The sequence below is a fragment of the Arachis ipaensis genome, chromosome B3 (genome assembly GCF_059453495.1).
Source record: "Arachis ipaensis isolate K30076 ecotype BB chromosome B3, ASM5945349v1, whole genome shotgun sequence".
NCBI lineage: Eukaryota > Viridiplantae > Streptophyta > Magnoliopsida > Fabales > Fabaceae > Arachis > Arachis ipaensis.
In genome coordinates this window covers 102861432-102882246 of record NC_142438.1, presented here as the reverse complement: position 1 = coordinate 102882246, position 20815 = coordinate 102861432, and the positions used below count along the sequence as shown (strand labels likewise).

The following is a 20815-nucleotide window of genomic DNA, read 5'->3' as shown; positions in this document are numbered from 1 at the left end:
AGTTGTTGCTAATCCACCTGCTGCTGTTCCAGATCCAAAAGATTTACATGCTAAAGCTTGACTGGCTATTAAGCCATGTCTAACCCTCAGATTGGAGCTTTAGAATAAGAGTGCAAGATTCCTGGAATTCATATTAAAAATTTTGGAATCCTTATTTTTCTTTTTCACAAATAATTTTTGAAAAATCCAAAAAAATTAGAAAATCATAAAAATAAAAAATATTTCATGCTTCTTGTTTGAGTCTTGAGTCAGATTTTAAGTTTGGTGTCAATTGCATATTCATTTTACATTTTTCGAAAAAAATCATGCATTCATGGTGTTCCTCATGATCTTCAAGTTGTTCTTGATAAATCTTCTTGTTTGATCTTGATGTCTTCTTGTTTTGTGTCTTTTCTTGTTTCTTATGTGCATTTTTGCATCCATAGAGTCTAAGCATCAAAGATTTCTAAGTTTGGTGTCTTGCATGTTTTCTTTGCATTAAAAATTTTTTAAAAATATGTTCCTGATGTTCATCATGATCTTCAAAGTGTTCTTGGTGTTCATCTTGACATTCATAGCATTCTTGCATGCATTCATTGTTTTTGATCTAAAAATTTTCATGCATTGCATCATTTTCATGTTTTTCTCTCTCATCATAAAAATTTAAAAAATAAAAAAAATATCTTTCCCTTTTTCCTCTCATAAAATTCGAAAATTTGAGTTGATTTTTTTTTTAAAAATTTTTAAAATCTAGTTGTTTTCTATGAGTCAAATCAAATTTTCAAATTTTATCTTTTTCAAAATCTTTTTCAAAAATCATATCCTTTTCACTTTTCTTATTTATTTTCGAAAATTTTTAAAATATTTTTCAAAAATCTTTTTCTTATCTTTATCTCCTAATTTTCGAAAATAACATCATCAATTAATATTTTGATTCAAAAATTTCAAGTTTGTTACTTGCTTGCTAAGAAAGATTCAAACTTTAAGTTCTAGAATCATATCTTGTGATTTCTTGTGAACCAAGTCATTAATTGTGATTCAAAAAAAATCAAATCTTTTTTTTCAAAAACTAATTTAAATCATATCTTTTCAAAAATATCTTTTTATCTTATCTTTTTCAAAAATTTGATTTTAAAATATCTTTTCTAACTTCCTATCTTCTTATCTTTTTTCAAAATTGATTTTCAAAGTTGTTTCAACTAACTAACTAACTTTTTGTTTGTTTCTTATTTTTTCAAAACTACCTAACTAACTCTCTCTCTCTAATTTTCGAAAATATCTTCCCTCTTTTTCAAAAATTCTTTTTAATTAACTAATTGTTTCAAATTTTAATTTTAATTTTCGAAAATCACTAACCATTTTTCAAAAATAATTTTTGAAAATTCTTTTTCTCTCTCATCTCCTTCTATTTATTTATTCATCTACTAACAAATCTCTCCCATCCAAAAATTCGAACACTACCTCCCTCTCTGTGTTCGAGTTTTTCTTCCCTTCTTTACATTACATTCTTTTCTTCTTCTTTTCTTCTACTCACACAGGGACCTCTATACTGTGGTAAAAAGGATCCCTATTATTATTTTTCTGTTCCCTCTTTTTCATATGAGCAAGAGCAAGGACAAGAATATTCTTGTTGAAGCAGATCCAGAACCTGAAAGGACTCTGAAGAGAAAACTAAGAGAAGCTAAAATACAACAATCCAGAGATCACCTTACAGAAATTTTCGAACAGGAAGAGGAGATGGCAGCCGAAAATAATAATAATGCAAGGAGAATGCTTGGTGACTTCACTGCACCTAATTCCAATTTACATGGAAGAAGCATCTCCATCCCTACCATTGGAGCAAACAATTTTGAGCTTAAACCTCAATTAGTTTCTCTAATGCAACAAAATTGCAAGTTTCATGGACTTCCATCTGAAGATCCTTTTCAGTTCTTAACTGAATTCTTGCAGATCTGTGATACTGTTAAGACTAATGGAGTAAATCCTGAAGTCTACAGGCTCATGCTTTTCCCTTTTGCTGTGAGAGACAGAGCTAGAATATGGTTGGACTCTCAACCTAAAGATAGCCTGAACTCTTGGGATAAGCTGGTCAAGGCTTTCTTAGCCAAGTTCTTTCCTCCTCAAAAGCTGAGTAAGCTTAGAGTGGATGTTCAAACCTTCAGACAGAAGGAAGCTGAATCCCTCTATGAAGCATGGGAGAGATACAAGCAACTGACCAAAAAGTGTCCTTCTGACATGCTTTCAGAATGGACCATCCTGGATATATTCTATGATGGTCTGTCTGAATTAGCTAAGATGTCATTGGATACTTCTGCAGGTGGATCCATTCACCTAAAGAAAACGCCTACAGAAGCTCAAGAACTCATTGACATGGTTGCTAATAACCAGTTTATGTACACTTCTGAGAGAAATCCTGTGAGTAATGGGATGCCTCAGAAGAAGGGAGTTCTTGAAATTGATACTCTGAATGCCATATTGGCTCAGAATAAAATATTGACTCAGCAAGTCAATATGATTTCTTAGAGTCTAAATGGAATGCAAGCTGCATCCAAAAGTACTCAAGAGGCACCTTCTGAAGAAGAGGCCTATGATCCTGAGAACCCTGCAATAGCATAGGTAAATTACTTAGGTGAACCTTATGGAAACACCTATAACTCATCATGAAGAAATCATCCAAATTTCTCATGGAAGGATCAACAAAAGCCTCAACAAGACTTTAATAATGGTGGAAGAAACAGGTTTAACAATAGTAAACTTTTTCCATCCTCTACTCAGTAACAAACAGAGAATTCTGAACAAAATACTTCTAATTTAGCAAACTTAGTCTCTGATTTGTCCAAGGCCACTTTAAGTTTCATGAATGAAACAAGGTCATCCATTAGAAATTTGGAGGCACAAGTCGGCCAGCTGAGTAAGAAGATCACTGAAACCCCTCCTAGTACTCTCCCAAGCAATACAGAAGAGAATCCAAAAGGAGAATGCAAAGCAATTGAATTGATTACCATGGCCGAACCTGGGAGGAAGGGGAGGACGTGAATCCCAGTGAGGAAGACCTCCTGGGACGTCCAGTGATCAATAAGGAGTTTCCCTCTAAGGAACCAAAGGAATCTGAGACTCATCTAGAGACCATAGAGATTCCATTGAACCTCCTTATGCCCTTCATGAGCTCTGATGAGTATTCCTCTTCTGAAGAGAATGAGGATGTTACTGAAGAGCAAGTTACCAAGTTCCTTGGTGCAATCATGAAGCTGAATGCCAATTTATTTGGTAATGAAACTTGGGGAGATGAACTTCCCCTGTTCACCAATGAACTAAATGCATTGGATCAACTGAGATTACCTCAGAAGAAACAGGATCCTAGAAAGTTCCTAATACCTTGTACCATAGGCACCATGACCTTTGAGAAGGCTCTATGTGACCTTGGGTCAGGAATAAACCTCATGCCACTCTCTATAATGGAGAAACTGGGAATCTTTGAGGTACAAGCTGCTAAAATCTCGTTAGAGATGGCAGACAATTCCAGAAAACAGGCTTATGGACAAGTAGAGGACATATTAGTAAAGGTTGAAGGCCTTTACATCCCTGTTGATTTCATAATCCTAGATACTGGGAAGAATGAGGATGAATCCATCATCCTTGGAAGACCCTTCCTAGCCACAGCAAGAGCTGTGATTGATGTTAACAGAGGTGAACTAGTCCTTCAATTGAATGAGGACTCCCTTGAGTTTAAAACTCAAGGACATCCTTCTGTAAACATGAAAAAGAGGCACAGTAAGCTTCTCTCAAAACAGAGTCAACCAGAGCCCCCACAGCCAAACTCTAAGTTTGGTGTTGGGGAGTCTCAACAATGCTCTGAACATCTGTGAGGCTCCATGAGAACCCACTGTCAAGCTATTGATTTTAAAGAAGCGCTTGTTGGGAGGCAACCCAATTTTTATTTAATTATATTTTTTATTAGTTATATGTCTTCATAGGTTCATGATCATGTGGAGTCACAAAAACAACTAAAAAAACTGAAGAGAAATTAAAAACAGCATAAAAAAACAGCAGAAGAAAAATCACACCCTGGAGGAGGATCTCACTGGCGTTTAAACGCCAATAAGGAGCATCTGTCTGGCGTTCAACGCCAGAACAGAGCATGTTTCTGGCGTTGAACGCCAGAAACAAGCAGCATCCTAGCATTCAGACGCCAGAAATGCACAGTGAAGAAGAGCTGGCGCTGAACGCCAGAAATAAGCATCTGGGCGCTGAACGCCCAGAACAAGCATCAATTCGGCGTTTAAACGCCAAAATTGTATGCAAAGGCGTTTTACATGCCTAATGGGTGCAGGGATGTAAATCCTTGATACCTCAGGATCTGTGGACACCACAGGATCATCTCAGGATCTGTGAATCTCACAGGATCCCCACCCACCTCACCCTCTCTCTCTCCATTCATGGTCATCCCTTCTGTTTTCCATTCACCACTCACATCCATACACACATCCCTCCATCTTCTCCATATCTTCTTCTTCTTCTTCTTCTATTCTTTCTTCTTTTGCTCGAGGGCGAGCAACATTCTAAGTTTGGTGTGGTAAAAGCATAAGCTTTTTGTTTTTCCATTACCATTGATGGCACCTAAGACTGGAGAAACCTCTAGAAAAGGGGAAGGGAAGACAAAGGCTTCCACCTCCGAGTCATGGGAGATGGAAAGATTCATCTCAAGGGTCTATAGCTCAGTGGTAGAACATGTGACTGCAAATCAAGAGATCCCTGAGATACCTCAAGGGATGCACTTCCCTCCACATAATTATTGGAAGCAACTGAGGATAGGAATACCAAAAATTACTAGGGATCAAGCCATCATTGGTTCCTCAAGAAGGAAACGCCACCATCACTAAGGTGGACTCATTCCTTGTTCTTAAATTCTCTATTTTTCGTTTTCTTTATGTTAAGTACTTATCTAAGTTTGTGTCTTATTACATGATCATTAGTATTTAGTAACTATGTCTTAAAGTTATGAATGTCCTATGAATCCATCACCTCTCTTAAATGACAAAATGTTTTAATTCAAAAGAACAAGAAGTACATGAGTTTCAAATTTATCCTTGAACTTAGTTTAATTATATTGATGTGGTGACAATACTTTTTGTTTTCTGAATGAATGCTTGAACAGTGCATATGTCTTTTGAAGTTGTTGTTTAAGAATGTTAAATATGTTGGCTCTTGAAAGAATGATGACAAGGAGACATGTTATTTGATAATCTGAAAAATCATAAAAATGATTCTTGAAGCAAGAAAAAGCAGCAAAGAACAAAGCTTGCAGAAAAAAAAATAGCGAAAAAAATAGAAAGAAAAAGAAAAAGCAAGCAAAAAAAGCCAAAAGCTCTTAAAACCAAGAGGCAAGAGCAAAAAGCCAATAACCCTTAAAACCAAAAGGCAAGGGTAAATAAAAAGGATCCCAAGGCTTTGAGCATTAGTGGATAGGAAGGCCTACAGGAATAAAATCCTGGGCTAAGCAGCTAAACCAAGCTGTCCCTAACCATGTGCTTGTGGCGTGAAGGTGTCAAGTGAAAACTTGAGAGTGAGCGGTTAAAGTCAAGGTCCAAAGCAAAAAAAAAAAAAAGAGAGTGTGCTTAAGAACCCTGGACACCTCTAATTGGGGACTTTAGCAAAGCTGAGTCACAATCTGAAAAGGTTCACCCAATTATGTGTCTGTGGCATTTATGTATCCAGTGGTAATACTGGAAAACAAAGTGCTTAGGGCCACGGCCAAGACTCATAAAGTAGCTGCGTTCAAGAATCAACATACTGAACTAGGAGAATCAATAACACTATCTGAACTCTGAGTTCCTATAGATGCCAATCATTCTGAACCTCAATGGATAAAGTGAGATGCCAAAACTATTCAAGAGGCAAAAAGCTACAAGTCCCGCTCATCTTATTGGAGCTATGCTTCATTGATATTTTGGAATTTATAGTATATTCTCTACTTTTTATCCTAATTGATTTTCAGTTGCTTGGGGACAAGCAACAATTTAAGTTTGGTGTTGTGATGAGCGGATAATTTATACGCTTTTTGGCATTGTTTTTAGTATGTTTTTAGTAGGATCTAGTTACTTTTAGGGATATTTTCATTAGTTTTTATGTTAAATTCACATTTCTGGACTTTACTATGAGTTTGTGTGTTTTTCTATGATTTCAGGTATTTTCTGGCTGAAATTGAGGGACTTGAGCAAAAATCAGATTCAGAGGTTGAAGAAGGACTGCTGATGCTGTTGGATTCTGACCTCCCTGCACTCAAAATGGATTTTCTAGAGCTACAGAACTCAAAATAGTGCGCTTCCAATTGCGTTGGAAATTAGACATCCAGGGCTTTCCAGAAATATATAATAGTCCATACTTTGGTCGAGTTTAGATGACGCAAAAGGGCGTTGAACGCCAGTTTTACGCTGCAGTCTGGAGTTAAACGCCAGAAACACGTCACAAGCCAGAGTTGAATGCCAGAAATACGTTACAAACTGGCGTTCAACTCCAAGAATGACCTCTCCACGTGTAAACTTCAAGCTCAGCCCAAGCACACACCAAGTGGGCCCCAGAAGTGGATTTATGCATCAATTACTTACTTCTGTAAACCCTAGTAACTAGTTTAGTATAAATAGGACTTTTTACTATTGTATTTGACATCCTGGATTGTATTTTTGATCCTGTGATCACGTTTTGGGGGCTGGCCATTCGGCCATGCCTGAACCTTTCACTTATGTATTTTTAACGGTAGAGTTTCTACACTCCATAGATTAAGGTGTGGAGCTTTGCTGTTCCTCTTGAATTAATGCAAAGTACTACTGTTTTTTTATTCAATTCAACTTATTCCGCTTCTAAGATATTCATTCGCACTTCAACATGAATGTGATGAACGTGACAATCATCATCATTCCCCCACGAACGCGTGCCTGACAACCACTTCCGTTCTACCTTAGATTGAATGAGTATCTCTTGGATCTCTTAATCAGAATCTTCGTGGTATAAGCTAGATTGATGGCGGCATTCATGTGAATTCGGAAAGTCTAAACCTTGTCTGTGTTATTCCGAGTAGGATTCAGGGATTGAATGACTGTGAGGAACTTCAAACTCGCGAGTGCTAGGCGTAGTGACAGACGCAAAAGGAGGGTGAATCCTATTCCAGTATGATCGAGAACCTCAGATGATTAGCCGTGCCGTGACAGAGCATTTGGACCATTTTCACAAGAGGATAGGATGCAGCCATTGACCATGGTGATGCCTCCAGATGATTAGCCATGCAGTGACAACGCATCGGACCATTTTCACAGAGAGGATGAAAAGTAGCCATTGACAATGGTGATGTCCTTACATAAAGCCAGCCATAGAAAGGAGTAGGATTGATTGGATGAAGACAGCAGGAAAGCAGAAGTTCAGAGGAACGAAAGCATCTCTATACGCTTATCTGAAATTCTCACCAATGAATTACATAAGTATTTCTATCTTTATTTTATGTCTATTATTTATTTTCGAAAACTCCATAACTATTTGATATCCGCCTGACTGAGATTTACAAGGTGACCATAGCTTGCTTCATACCGACAATCTCCGTGGGATCGACCCTTACTCACGTAAGGTTTATTACTTGGACGACCCAGTGCACTTGCTGGTTAGTTGTATCGAAGTTGTGAATGAAAAATGATTTATTAAGATGTGGGTACAGAGTTTTTGGCGCCGTTGCCTGAGATCACAATTTCGTGCACCAGAAGACTAAAATAGAAAGTGTATAAATAGGAGTAGATTTAATTTAGAGAGGAACTTTTTTTTTCTTTGTGATTTTTAACTTTTAGTTTTTAGCTCATTTTTATTTTGAATTTGGGGAATTGGATTGGGATCTGATTTTTCTTTCTGTGTGTTCTTGCTTCTGCAACTTCTATTTTCTGTTTTGAATTTTTGGATTGAGATTGAAGAACTCCATTTCAATTCTTGATCTGAAATTCATCTTTGCTTTTCTTCTGCATAATTCTGAGAATTGAGGAATTGGATTTAAATTTCTTTTGCTGTTTTCATTTTCATTTCTTCTACACTTTCTTTTCTGTTTGATCAAGGGAGTTGATGTGCGGAAAACGATCCGACACAAAACTCACCGGCAAGTGCACCGGGTCGCATCAAGTAATAATAACTCACGGGAGTGAGGTCGATCCCACAGGGATTGAAGGATTGAGCAATTTTAGTTTAGTGGTTGATTTAGTCAAGCGAATTAAGATTTGGTTGAGTGATTTGTGATTTGCAGAATTTAGATTGCATGGAAAGTAAAGGGAATGGGTAAATTGCATTGAATTTAAAGAGAACTGAAATTTAAAGTGCTGAATCTTAAAGAACAAGAAATTAAATGGCAGAAACTTAGAACACAAGAAATGTAAATTGCAGAATCTTAAAGTGCAAGAAATGTAAATGGCTTGAATTGTAAAGGGAATTGGGAATTGGATTTGCAGAAATTAAACAAGGAAAAGTAAAATTGCAACGAACTGAGAAGTAGAAGATAACTTGGATTGAATCGGATCTAAAAACAGAAATGTAAATGAGATTGAAAAGCATTAAACAGAGGATGTAAAATTGGAATTCAGATCTCAGGACCCAAGAGACTAGATAACCAAGTCTAGATCTCAATGCCTTCCTAGATCCAACAAGAACAATTGCAAAGGAAATGTAAATTTCAAAGAAAGTAGATGAAGAAGCAATTAACCGAAACTGAAATTCAATTAAGCAGAGAATTAGACAAGATCCCAAGGTGAGATTGAAACAGATTTCCTTCAATTCTCCAACCCAAGATCCAAGACAATTGTAATTGAAATTGAAAGCAAGAAAACTAAGAGGAAGGGAATTCAATTATCCTTCCCCGAGACTTAGAAATTAAAATTCACTCAACACCAAAAGCTCTCCGAAAACTCTCTATGAAAACTAAAAGGAAAGCTCTCTAAAAAAACTTAAAGGAAAAAACTCTCCGAAAAACTTAAATCCTATGCTATTTATACACTTTCTTCAAATGGTCTTCAAGCCTTCAATTGGGCCTTTGCTCTTGATGGAATTGGGTTGATAGAGGCCTTGGTTGATTGCTCTTGGAGTTTGGAGAAGAACCAAATTGAACTGGGTTTGGAATCATGAAAGCTTGAGTAAAAGTAAACTTTTCACATCAGCCACCCTCTTTTGCTGATACCAACGTTGGGGCAAAAGTTTGGGGTCAAACTTTTGCTCAAACGTTGGCCTCCCCTTGCACACTCATGGCGCCAACGTTTGCCAAAAAGTTAGAGGCAAACGTTGGCGCAAACTTTTGCTCTCCAGGGTGTGTTGTTCATGCGCCAACGTTTGCTAAAAAGTTTGAGGCAAATGTTGGCACAAACTTTTGCTCTCCAGGGTGTTGATTTGTGATGCCAAAAGTTTGCCAAAAAGTTTGAGGCAAACTTTTAACTCAAACTTTTTGCCCAAAATTTTGCACAAAAGTTTGAGGCAAACTTTTTCTCCAGCTTTTTGCCCAAAAGTTTGCACAAAAGTTCGAGGCAAATTTTTGGTCCAGCTTTTTGCTCCCTGGTTCATTTTCACTTATTCCAAAAGTTTGAGCTAAAGTTTGAGGCAAAATTTTGCTCAAACTTTTTGTCCTCTCTTCTTCCTAGCCATTCCTCCTTGCTTCAACCTTTCTCCAAGCTTTCTTCACCTATCATTAATCAACCAAACACATCAAAGCTATGCTCAAAATCATGAGATATTCATTCTTTCATAATATGTGATAATTATAGCATAAAACCTCATGAAATTGTATTAATTCATACATGGTTGATTAAATCAAAGGAAACATGAAAATCCACCCAATTGGCTTGCTTATGCCTCAAGAAAGTGCATAATTCAATTGAAAACAAAAGAAAAAGGCTAGTGAAACTAGGCTAAGATGACTTGTCATCAGGAGTCATTGAGATCTAGATCTGTTTTCTGATCTCATTACTCTTCTTTGATTTTCAATTTCTCTTTTAGAATTTCACAATTGAGCTAAGTTTCTTTCTGTTTCATTGCTTCAAGTAATTTCCCCTTTCTGTTGGGTGACTAAACTGCACTTCTGTATTTCATTGCTTTCTAATTTACTTTAGCTTGCATCTTCTTGTTTAATTCTGAATCCCAGCCCCCAAATCCCTTTAATCTTCAAGTAATTTAAGTCTCTCAGCAATTTAGATTCAGTAATTTAGTTTTCTTGACTTTAAACTTCAGCCATTTACATTTCTTGCAATCTAAGTTTCAGTCATTTACATTACTTGCACTTTAAGTTTCAGCTCTTTTATCTCTTCTGCACTTTACTTTTCTGTCAATTTCCCCTTTCCCTTTTAATTTCCTGCAATTTAGCTTCTGTAATTTGAATTTCACTCAAATCACCAACTATTTGCTTAACTAAATTCATCACCTAACTAAAATTGCTCAATCCATCAATTCATGTGGGATTGACCTCACTTTTGTGAGTAATTACTACTTGATGTGACCCGGTATACTTGCCGGTGAGTTTTGGTGTGGAAATCTGATTTCCACCCATCAGGGACACGTACGCACGCTGTACGCGTACGCGTCGGTGAGGGAATACAGGTCCATACATGGATCCAGAGAGTTACGTGAACACAGCGCAAACATTGAGCGTGGGGCACAAGGGCATGCACGCATACGCGTATAACACGCGTACGCGTGGATGGGTTAACACAAAACCATACTCCTTCCCAAGAGTTGCGCGACTGTGGCGTGAGCATTATGCTTCTCGCACAAGCCTATGCCAACGCGGACGCGTACAATACGCGTACGCGTAGAAGCACACCCTTTCCACCCACGCCTGCGCACATATTGCGCTTACGCGTCTATCATGTTTTTCACCATCCACGCGGACGCGTACAAGACGCGTACGTGTGGATTCAAAATCCCTAATACCCCATCCACGTGAGAAACCTTTTCCATTCGCGTACCCTATCTCCTCTTCTTCCCAACGTTCCCTTTCCCCTTCCCTCCATAAACACAGCGCCACCCCAAGCCACCCTCATCTGCCTCCGTCTGGCGACCCATCGTCACCGCCGGCCACCCCATCTTCCCCCTCTCTTCCTACTTCTCTTCTTCTCTCCCCCGTTCCTCTCCTCTCGCCTCTGCCTCTCTTCTCCCACTCTCCACCGTCTCTCCTCCCAACCTTCGCCGCGGCCACCAGTCACCGCCGGCGACCACTATACCACCACTCACACCCTCTCTTTCTCTTTCCCTTTTTTCTTTCCTCGTCAACCTTCCGCTCGGAACCCTGATGCGGGGAAAACTTTTCTCTCAATAAATCTTCCTTCGGCAAGTGTACCGAAGTTGTCGTCAAGTAAAAACTCATAATAGAGTGAGGTCGAATCCCACAGGGATTGATTGATCAAGCAACTTTAATTAGAAGAATGTTCTAATTGAGCGAATCCAGAAATTGGGTTGAGAATTGCAGGATATAAAATGGCAGGAATGTAAATAATAGAAAAGTAAATGCTAGAATTAAAAGACTGGAAGTAAATGACTGAAAATAAATTGCAGAATTATAAATGGGAATGGGGGATTTGCTCATAAAAGTAAATCGCAGAAATTAAAGAGAATGGGTAAGATTAGAGATGGGGAGTTCATTGGGCTTAGGAGATGTTGCAATTCTCTGGATCAAGTTCATTTTAATCTCTTCCTCAATCAATGCACTCATTGATCTCCTTGGCAATCTTAAGTGATTGAATTGCAATTTCTTGCAATTCAATCTCTCAAATCTTGATCAATAGCCAATTCCTTGGTCAATTGCTCATGAGAAGAGATGAAGTATGGTCACTGATTATACCACGTGCATTTCCCAAACCAAGTATTTAGAGGGTTACAGTCACATACCCATCCAAACCCAATTTGGTCCAGCATGAGAAAGCATTTCTAGCTTGATCTCTTCATTCCTCTTCCAAGGTTCAAAAGAGATCCAAGTTTGAATAGCTTCTCTTCCAAGATAACTACTCAATTGGATGAAGATCGAAAGCTTTCAAGTAAAATCAAGAGGAAAGATAGAAGAAGAACAATGAGAATTAGTATTGATCCATCAAATTACAACAGAGCTCCCTAACCCAATGAAAGGGGTTTAGTTGTTCATAGCTCTTGAAAATGAAAACAAAGATGGAGAATACATCATAAAACTAGAAATTGCAAAGAAAGTAAATACAGAGAGTGGTTCTTCAGCCTCTAGAACTCCTTTACAATTCAAAGCTACTCCTATATATACTACTCTTCTCAGCTTCTAGTTCACTCTTCAAGTATTGGGCCTTTGGATCATGAGTTTGAAGCAGTTCCTTTCTTTATTTGGGCTTGGCTTTACTTGCAGAGAGAAAGTGCGGAGTGGGCAGAGACTTAAGCTCAGGGTGTAGGAGTGTTAATCATTTAGTGAAAGTCCAAGTTTGGGAACGTTAGTGACACTTAACATTGTCACTAACGTTCCAATGCACCCCTTTTACCTCACGTTAAAACCCATGTTAACTAGGTTAACGTGGCTTTTAACGTTGCCTTGTCAACCTTCGAGAACGTTAGTGACACTCAAAATTGTCACTAACGTTCCAGTGTGCCCCTTCTTGCTTCACGTTAAAGCTCACGTTAACTAGGTTAACGTGGCTTCTAACGTGGCCTTTGGCATCCTTCGAGAACGTTAGTGACATTCAACATTGTCACTAATGTTCCAATGTGCCCCTAGGTCTCACATTGGAGTCCACGTTAACTAGGTTAACGTGGCTTCTACCGTGGCCATCTTTTAGCCATCCCAACGTTAGTGACAATGTTGAGTGTCACTAACGTTGGCTCATCCTTCATTTCTCATCGTTAGCTTCCACGTTAACCAAGTTAACGTGACTCTTGGGGGTTGTGTGGTTGCTTCAACCTTAGTGACAATGTTGAGTGTCACTAACGTTGTCGACAACTCTTCATCCTCTTCGTTAGTTCCCACGTTAACCAAGTTAACGTGGTACCTTGCACCATAGGCCAACGTTAGTGACAATGTTGAGTGTCACTAACGTTGGCTTCTCTTCCCCCCTTTAACGTTAGAGGCCACGTTAACTAGGTTAACGTGGTTTCTAACGTGGCCACTTATGAGTGATTGCCAACATTAGTGACAATGTTGAGTGTCACTAACGTTGGCTCAACTTCTCTTCTCCACGTTAGAGTTCACGTTAACTTGGTTAACGTGACTCTCTAACGTGGGCATTGATGGCTTTTTTGAGAGTGTTATTGGCAATGACTTTTCTCATTAATCTTGCAAGTTACCTCCCCTTTTCTTGCTTCTTTTTGGTCCTGAAATCAAGCAACAAAATGCATCAAAGCTCTAGTCCAAGTCATGAGTAATGCAACATAATATTTGTCACTAAAATTATGCAAAATCCTCATGAAATCATGTGAAATGCACAATGTATGCTTGAGTCAAGGCATAAGTGAGTATTTACCCAAAACAAGCTTATTTCCTAAAGAAATGCGTGAAACTAACCTAAAAACAGTAAAGAAAAGGTCAGTGAAACTGGCCAAGATGCCCTGGCATCACAACACCAAACTTAAAGCTTGCTTGTCCCTAAGCAAGTACTGGAACAAGAGAATGATGAATGGAATATCCAGAGGAATGAGTCATCCTTGTGGAAGTCATATTACTGATTTTATGGTGGTTTCATGCATAGCAACTTAGGTTCATTCCATTACTGGCTTTCAGACCTTTATTCTGTCCTAAAACACCTACTTTGTTCATATCCCATGAGACTTTTATTCATTGATCCTTTTATTGTTATTTCAAGGGTTATTTGTGTATTTTAGGCTAAGTGCTCTGTAAGGGGGCAACTCTTTAAGATAAGCTTTCAGCCAACACTCCCGAACCAGTTGGTTCAAGGTGCTAGGTGTTGAAGCACCCCTAAGGACTTACTCCCTCAAGTCTCTCCCCCATACATACACACCACAGGCATATAGTTTATTTATTTTCTTTTCTTGAGACCTTGGTGTCCAGCACCTCTTTGGGTTACTAAATGCTCTGTAGTGAAGGTTACTCTTGATAGTGGACTTTCAGCTGATAATCCCGAATTAGTTAACCCAAGTTACCAAGTGATAAGGCACCCCTAAGAGCTTATTCATCCAAGTAGATCCCTCACACAGGAGCACCACAGACACTTGCCTCAAGATTAAAACCATTGATGCCTAACCTTATTGCTTACTCTTTTTCTTTTGTTTTTCACTTCCATTGTTCTTTCCCTTTTCTCTTCTTAGGATCTTGTTATTAACTTAGTCTCATGAGTGTTTCCAAAGCAAAGTATTCAGGATAGATAGTTGTCCTCCTAACCTTGTGGTTGAACCAACTTAGCTAACTTATGACTACCCCAAAGATTCATGAATGCACTTCCACAATATGAACTCCTCTCTGGTCTTTTAAACACATAAACATTCTCTTCTCAATTTGATAAAAAAGGACAAGCTTACAAGTAAATAAGGGACTGATGCAGTGACATAAAGACAAGTGCACATAGACTCTCTTCAATACCAAAACTAGAAATAACATGATTTGAAAAAGGTTTAAACATAACATGGAAGCAAGTTCTATTTCATACAAGATCTTCCTTATTTAAAACACAGAGAAAGATGGAACAAAGAAGGAACTCCACCACCTTTTACTATTGTGGGTGTCCATGCTCTTTTCCTTGCTTGTCCTCCTTGTTTCCTCTTGCATTTCCTCGCATCCGTGCCAATCTTGCTTGCTTCCAATCCTCGAGTGCCTTCCTCACTGACTCATGACTCTCTTCCACCCTTTGTCTTTCCTTTCGTGCTAATTCATCCTTCATTTCATCATACTTGGCTATTCCTGGATGCAATATTGGCAGCTGTCCCACTAAGTAGCCGAGCCTGGCTTCAGTATTTATCTGATGTCCTGTTTGACTCATGTAAACTCCTTCTGCGAATGCCCTTTGCTCGTCTAATAGTTCTGCCTGTTCTATTTGTCTTCGATGCATCTCATGTATGTGTGCCCCTTGATGTGCTTGGATGTTGATTAGCCTCTGGGTGGATTCTTGTTGCTCGTTTTGTCTTTGTTCCATCCTGTTGAATGCTTCTTTTCCTTTCCTATAAAGATTTGAAATAATGAAATTAATAAAAAATCAAGACTCTACGGCTAGAATAAAATGAAAGAAAGAATTTGATTGTTTATTTATGAATTCCAACTAACTAACTAACTATTGGTGGTTCCTTATATGCATTTTGGTGGCACCATGGGGTGACACCAAACTTAGTTTGAAGCAATGTGATGAAAAGTTTTGTTCAAAGCTTCCAAGACTAGCATGCATCTTGGTTTGCTTTGAACACCAAACTTGTTCTTCACTATATACTACATGATAAAGACTTCACCAAGTGTTTGTCAAGTTTGGGTTGAAATCATAAAGATTGACTTATTCATTATCATCTGAAAGCATATAAAACATGGGTTGCCTCCCATGAAGCGCTTCTTTAGCGTCACTAGCTTGACGTTTTTCCTTTGTCATGGTGGTTGGTAGTGCTTAAAGTCCTCCCCTCTTGCTGTGGACTTGTATCCATTGGTTGGATCAATGATCTCCATATGTTCCAGGGAAAGAACTCTGTTGATAGTGAAGACCTTGGATAATTGAGATGGCACAGTAGGGAGATTAGGGGGAATATCTGGGAAGTAAGCTGAGACAACTCTATCCCCTGGAGAGAAGTCTTCCGTGGGGATCTTCTTGTTCTTCCATCTCCTTGGTACCTTCTTCTTTGTTTCTTTTGAGGTTGCCTTCCCCTTGGTGACCTCTTTTCTCCAAGGAGTTGTGATGCTGTCTTCACCTGCCTCTAGAGGTTTGGGTTCCTCTAACTTTTCCTTGAGCTGTGGCAATTGCTGTTTTCCTTGTTTGTCAGTTAAGGGGGTCTCAGAACGAACTGGCTGTGCTTCAGTGCTTGTTTCCTCCTTCAGTATCTCATTATCATTTGTGCTTAGTTCCTTGTCCTCTTGATCTGTTTCTTGTGAGAGTTTGAAAATATTGAAGCTGAGTCGTTCATCATGGATTCTCAATATTAGCTCCCCTTTCTCTACATCGATAAGTGCTCTGGCCGTAGCTAAAAATGGTCTTCCCAATATGATTGGGTGAGTGTGACTTTCTTCCATGTCCAGAATGACAAAGTCTGTTGGGAGAAAGTACTTCCCAACCTTTAGCAACACATTTTCCACCACTCCTATTGCTTGCTTTTGAGTTTTGTCAGCCAGTCTGATAATGACATCTGTAGGCATTATCTCATTGATCTGCAGCCTCTTCACCAGGGATAAGGGCAGTAAGTTGATGCTGGCCCCTAAATCACATAGTGCTCTGTCGAACATGTTTTCTCCTGTGGCACAAGGTATATGAAAACTTCCTGGGTCTCTTCTTTTTGTAGGCAACTCAGGTTGAATAAGGGCACTACATTCCTTGTTCATTACTATAGTCTGCCCTCCCTTGAGTGAGCTTTTCCTTGGAAGAAGTTCTTTCATATACTTGATGAATGCAGGCATTTGTTGAATTGCCTTGATGAATGGTATGTTCACATGCAGAGATACAAACAAGTCTAGGAACCTTGAGTATATTCTTTTTTCCACAGCACCATTGAGCAGTTGAGGGAATGGTGCATAGAGCTTCAGCAGCTCTTGTTGTGAGATTTCTGGTTCTTTGTGATCTCTATCCTCCTCTTTTGTTGAGTTGTCTTCAGGTTGTTTGCACATTTTGCCTTGCTTGTCTTCAATTTCTTGATCACTTGTAGTGACCATTTTGCAATCTTCCCATCTTACTTTCTTTGCTTCTCCCTTGGGGTTTTTCTCCGTGTCACTTGGGAAACTATCAGTAGGTTTAGGATTCTTCTCAGCTAAATATCCCACCTGGAATTCCATCTTCCTAATGGTTTCTCCCTGGTTCTTAATATTGGCTCGCACCTCCTCTTTGAACACCTTATTTTCTTGAATCTCTTGGCATATTCCTTCAAGTAAGGCTTCAATCTTAGAGAGCCTGTCATCAATTGATGAGTGGTTCGGAGTAGATGTGCTGTTTTGGTTTTGATAAGTGTGTGGAGAAGTGTTGTTGTGGGGGTGTTGAGATGTCCTCTGGGTGAATTGCTGGTGAGCTGCATTGTTGTTGGAGTTGTAACGTCTCTGGTCTTGGTTTTGATCTTGCTCACTTCCCCACCCAAAGTTTGGGTGGTTTCTCCATCCAGGGTTGTAAGTCTTGGAGTATGGATCATAGTTTTTCCTTGGTGAATTCCCAATGTAGTTGGCTTGCTCCTGACTCCCTTCTGCTTCTTGGTTTACTCCTTCTTGTGTTGTTGATGAAGTGGAGATTGCTGCTACTTGGTTCATCTCCATCTTCTTGGTGAGGTCAGCCAGCTGCTGGGTAATGAGCTTGTTTTAGGCCAACAGAGCGTCTACATTGTTTAGCTCCATCACTCCTCTTGTGTTCCCTCTTTCGGAAACATAGAAGTAGTCGTTTTCTGCTACTGTTTCAATAACATCTATAGCTTCCTCAATGGTCTTCTTCTTGTTCAAGGACCCTCCAGATGAATGGTCTACTGCCTTCTTTGACTCATAAGAGAGCCCTTCATAGAAGATGTGCAGCTGGACCCATTCGTTGAACATGTCAGGTGGACACCTCCTTGTTAAGTCTTTGAACCTCTCCCATGCTTCATACAGAGTCTCACCATCCTGTTGCCTGAAGGTTTGAACCTCAGCTCTCAGCCTATTGATTCGTTGAGGAGGGTAGAATCTTGCTAAGAATTTGTTCACCACATCCTCCCAAGTTGTCAAGCTCTCCCTTGGGAAGGATTCCAGCCACTTGGCTGCCTTGTCTCTGAGTGAGAAGGGAAATAAGAGCAATCTATAGGCGTCAGGATGAACACCATTAGATTTCACTGTGTCACATATTCTCAGGAAGGTGGTCAAATGTTGGTTGGGATCTTCTTGAACACCTCCTCCAAACGAACAGTTGTTCTGAACAAGGGTGATGAGCTGTGGTTTAAGTTCAAAGTTGTTGGCATGGATTGTTGGCTTTTGGATGCTACTTCCACAATTGCCTGGGTTTGGATTAATGTAAGAGCCCAAAACTCTTCTATCCTCCCCAGCATGATTTGCTCCACCTCCTCTGCCATGGTTGTGAGTCTCTTCTTCATGATGATTTTCCATGTTTTCTTCCATGTTTGGTTCAAAGTATTCCTCAAACTGTTCCTCCTTTTCTTCAGCACCAACTACTCGTTTTCCTTTTGCCTCCCTCCTTAGTCTAAGGAAGGTTCTCTCTGGTTCAGAATCAAAGGAAGTTGAAGCCCCGCTTCTTCTCCCTGTCATACAATCAACAAGTACAAGTAGAGAAAATAGGTGCAGACAGTAATTGTGTCAGAATTGATGTTAGTTGTGGGTGATGCAATATATCAAACAGTTAGTGGGTTAGCAAATAGAATTGAAAATAACAAAGAAAACAAAAGAGTAGATGGAGAATGGGAAGAAGTTTAGCTAAAACAAAAAGTAAATCACTCAAACAGAAAAATAAAATTCAAAAAATAAAATGCTCAATCTAGTGATCTTCCAATCTAATCATTGTTGATGCACAATCAATCCCCGGCAACGGCGCCATAAACTTGATGCGGGGAAAACTTGTCTCTCAACAAATCTTCCTTCGGCAAGTGTACCGAAGTTGTCGTCAAGTAAAAACTCACAATAGAGTGAGGTCGAATCCCACAGGGATTGATTGATCAAGCAACTTTAATTAGAAGAATGTTCTAGTTGAGCGAATCCAGAAATTGGGTTGAGAGTTGCAGGATATAAAATGGCGGGAATGTAAATAACAGAAAAGTAAATGCTAGAATTAAAGGACTAGAAGTAAATGACTGAAAATAAATTGCAGAATTATAAATGGGAATGGGGGATTTGCTCATAAAAGTAAATCGCAAAAATTAAAGAGAATGGGTAAGATTAGAGATGGGGAGTTCATTGGGCTTAGGAGATGTTGCAATTCTCTGGAGCAAGTTCATTTTCATCTCTTCCTCAATCAATGCACTCATTGATCTCCTTGGCAATCTTAAGTGATTGAATTGCAATTCCTTGCAATTCAATCTCTCAAATCTTGATCAATAGCCAATTCCTTGGTCAATTGCTCATGAGAAGAGACGAAGTATGGTCACTGATTATACCACATGCATTTCCCAAACCAAGTATTGAGAGGGTTACAGTCACATACCCATCCAAACCCAATTTGGTCCAGCATGAGAAAGCATTTCTAGCTTGATCTCTTCATTCCTCTTCCAAGGTTCAAAAGAGATCCAAGTTTGAATAGCTTCTCTTCCAAGATAACTACTCAATTGGATGAAGATCGAAAGCTTTCAAGTAAAATCAAGAGGAAAGATAGAAGAAGAACAATGAAAATTAGTATTGATCCATCAAATTACAACAGAGCTCCCTAACCCAATGAAAGGGGTTTAGTTGTTCATAGCTCTTGAAAATGAAAACAAAGATGGAGAATACATCATAAAACTAGAAATTGCAAAGAAAGTAAATACAGAGAGTGGTTCTTCAGCCTCTAGAACTCCTTTACAATTCAAAGCTACTCCTATATATACTACTCTTCTCAGCTTCTAGTTCACTCTTCAAGTCTTGGGCCTTTGGATCTTGAGTTTGAAGCAGTTCCTTTCTTTATTTGGGCTTGGCTTTACTTGCAGAGAGAAAGTGCGGAGTGGGCAGAGACTTAAGCTCAGGGCATAGGAGTGTTAATCATTTAGTGAAAGTCCAAGTTAGGGAACGTTACTAACACTTAACATTGTCACTAACGTTCCAATGCACCCCTTTTGCCTCACGTTAAAACCCATGTTAACTAGGTTAAAGTGGCTTTTAACGTTGCCTTGTCAACCTTCGAGAACGTTAGTGACACTCAACATTGTCACTAACGTTCCAGTGTGCCCCTTCTTGCTTCACGTTAAAGCTCACGTTAACTAGGTTAACGTGGCTTCTAACGTGGCCTTTGGCATCCTTCGAGAACGTTAGTGACATTCAACATTGTCACTAACGTTCCAATGTTCCCCTAGGTCTCACGTTGGAGTCCACGTTAACTAGGTTAACGTGGCTTCTACTGTGGCCATCTTTTAGCCATCCCAACGTTAGTGACAATGTTGAGTGTCACTAACATTGGCTCATCCTTCATTTCTCATCGTTAGCTTCCACGTTAACCAAGTTAACGTGAAAGTTAACGTGACTCTTGGGGGTTGTGTGGTTGCTTCAACGTTAGTGACAATGTTGAGTGTCACTAACGTTGTCGACAACTCTTCATCCTCTTCGTTAGTTCCCACGTTAACCAAGTTAATGTGGTACCTTGCACCATAGGCCAACGTTAGTGACAATGTTGAGTGTCACTAACGTTGGCTTCTCTTCCCCCCTTTAACGTTAGAGGCCACGTTAACTAGGTTAAAGTGGCCACTTATGAGTGATTGCCAACGTTAGTGACAATGTTGAGTGTCACTAACGTTGGCTCAATTTCTCTTCTCCACGTTAGAGTTCACGTTAACTTGGTTAATGTGACTCTCTAACGTGGGCATTGATGGCTTTTTTGAGAGTGTTATTGGCAATGACTTTTCTCATTAATCTTGCAAGTTACCTCCCCTTTTCTTGCTTCTTTTTGGTCTTGAAATCAAGCAACAAAATGCATCAAAGCTCTAGTCCAAGTCATGAGTAATGCAACATAATATTTGTCACTAAAATTATGCAAAATCCTCATGAAATCATGTGAAATACACAATGTATGCTTGAGTCAAGGCATAAGTTAGTATTTACCCA

At 39.2% G+C, this 20815-nt stretch overlaps 2 non-coding genes across 2 annotated transcripts; one reads left to right on the top strand and one right to left on the bottom strand.

Annotated features, from left to right (window-relative positions):
- Positions 1 to 2112: 2112 nt before the first annotated feature.
- LOC148571851 (small nucleolar RNA R71) lies at positions 2113 to 2220 on the bottom strand. Its single transcript, XR_015907981.1, has one exon. It is a non-coding gene; the product is annotated as a small nucleolar RNA R71 (small nucleolar RNA).
- Positions 2221 to 17636: 15416 nt separating this feature from the next.
- Positions 17637 to 17740, top strand: LOC148571850 (small nucleolar RNA R71). The gene has a single exon (XR_015880317.1). It is a non-coding gene; the product is annotated as a small nucleolar RNA R71 (small nucleolar RNA).
- Positions 17741 to 20815: the final 3075 nt, after the last annotated feature.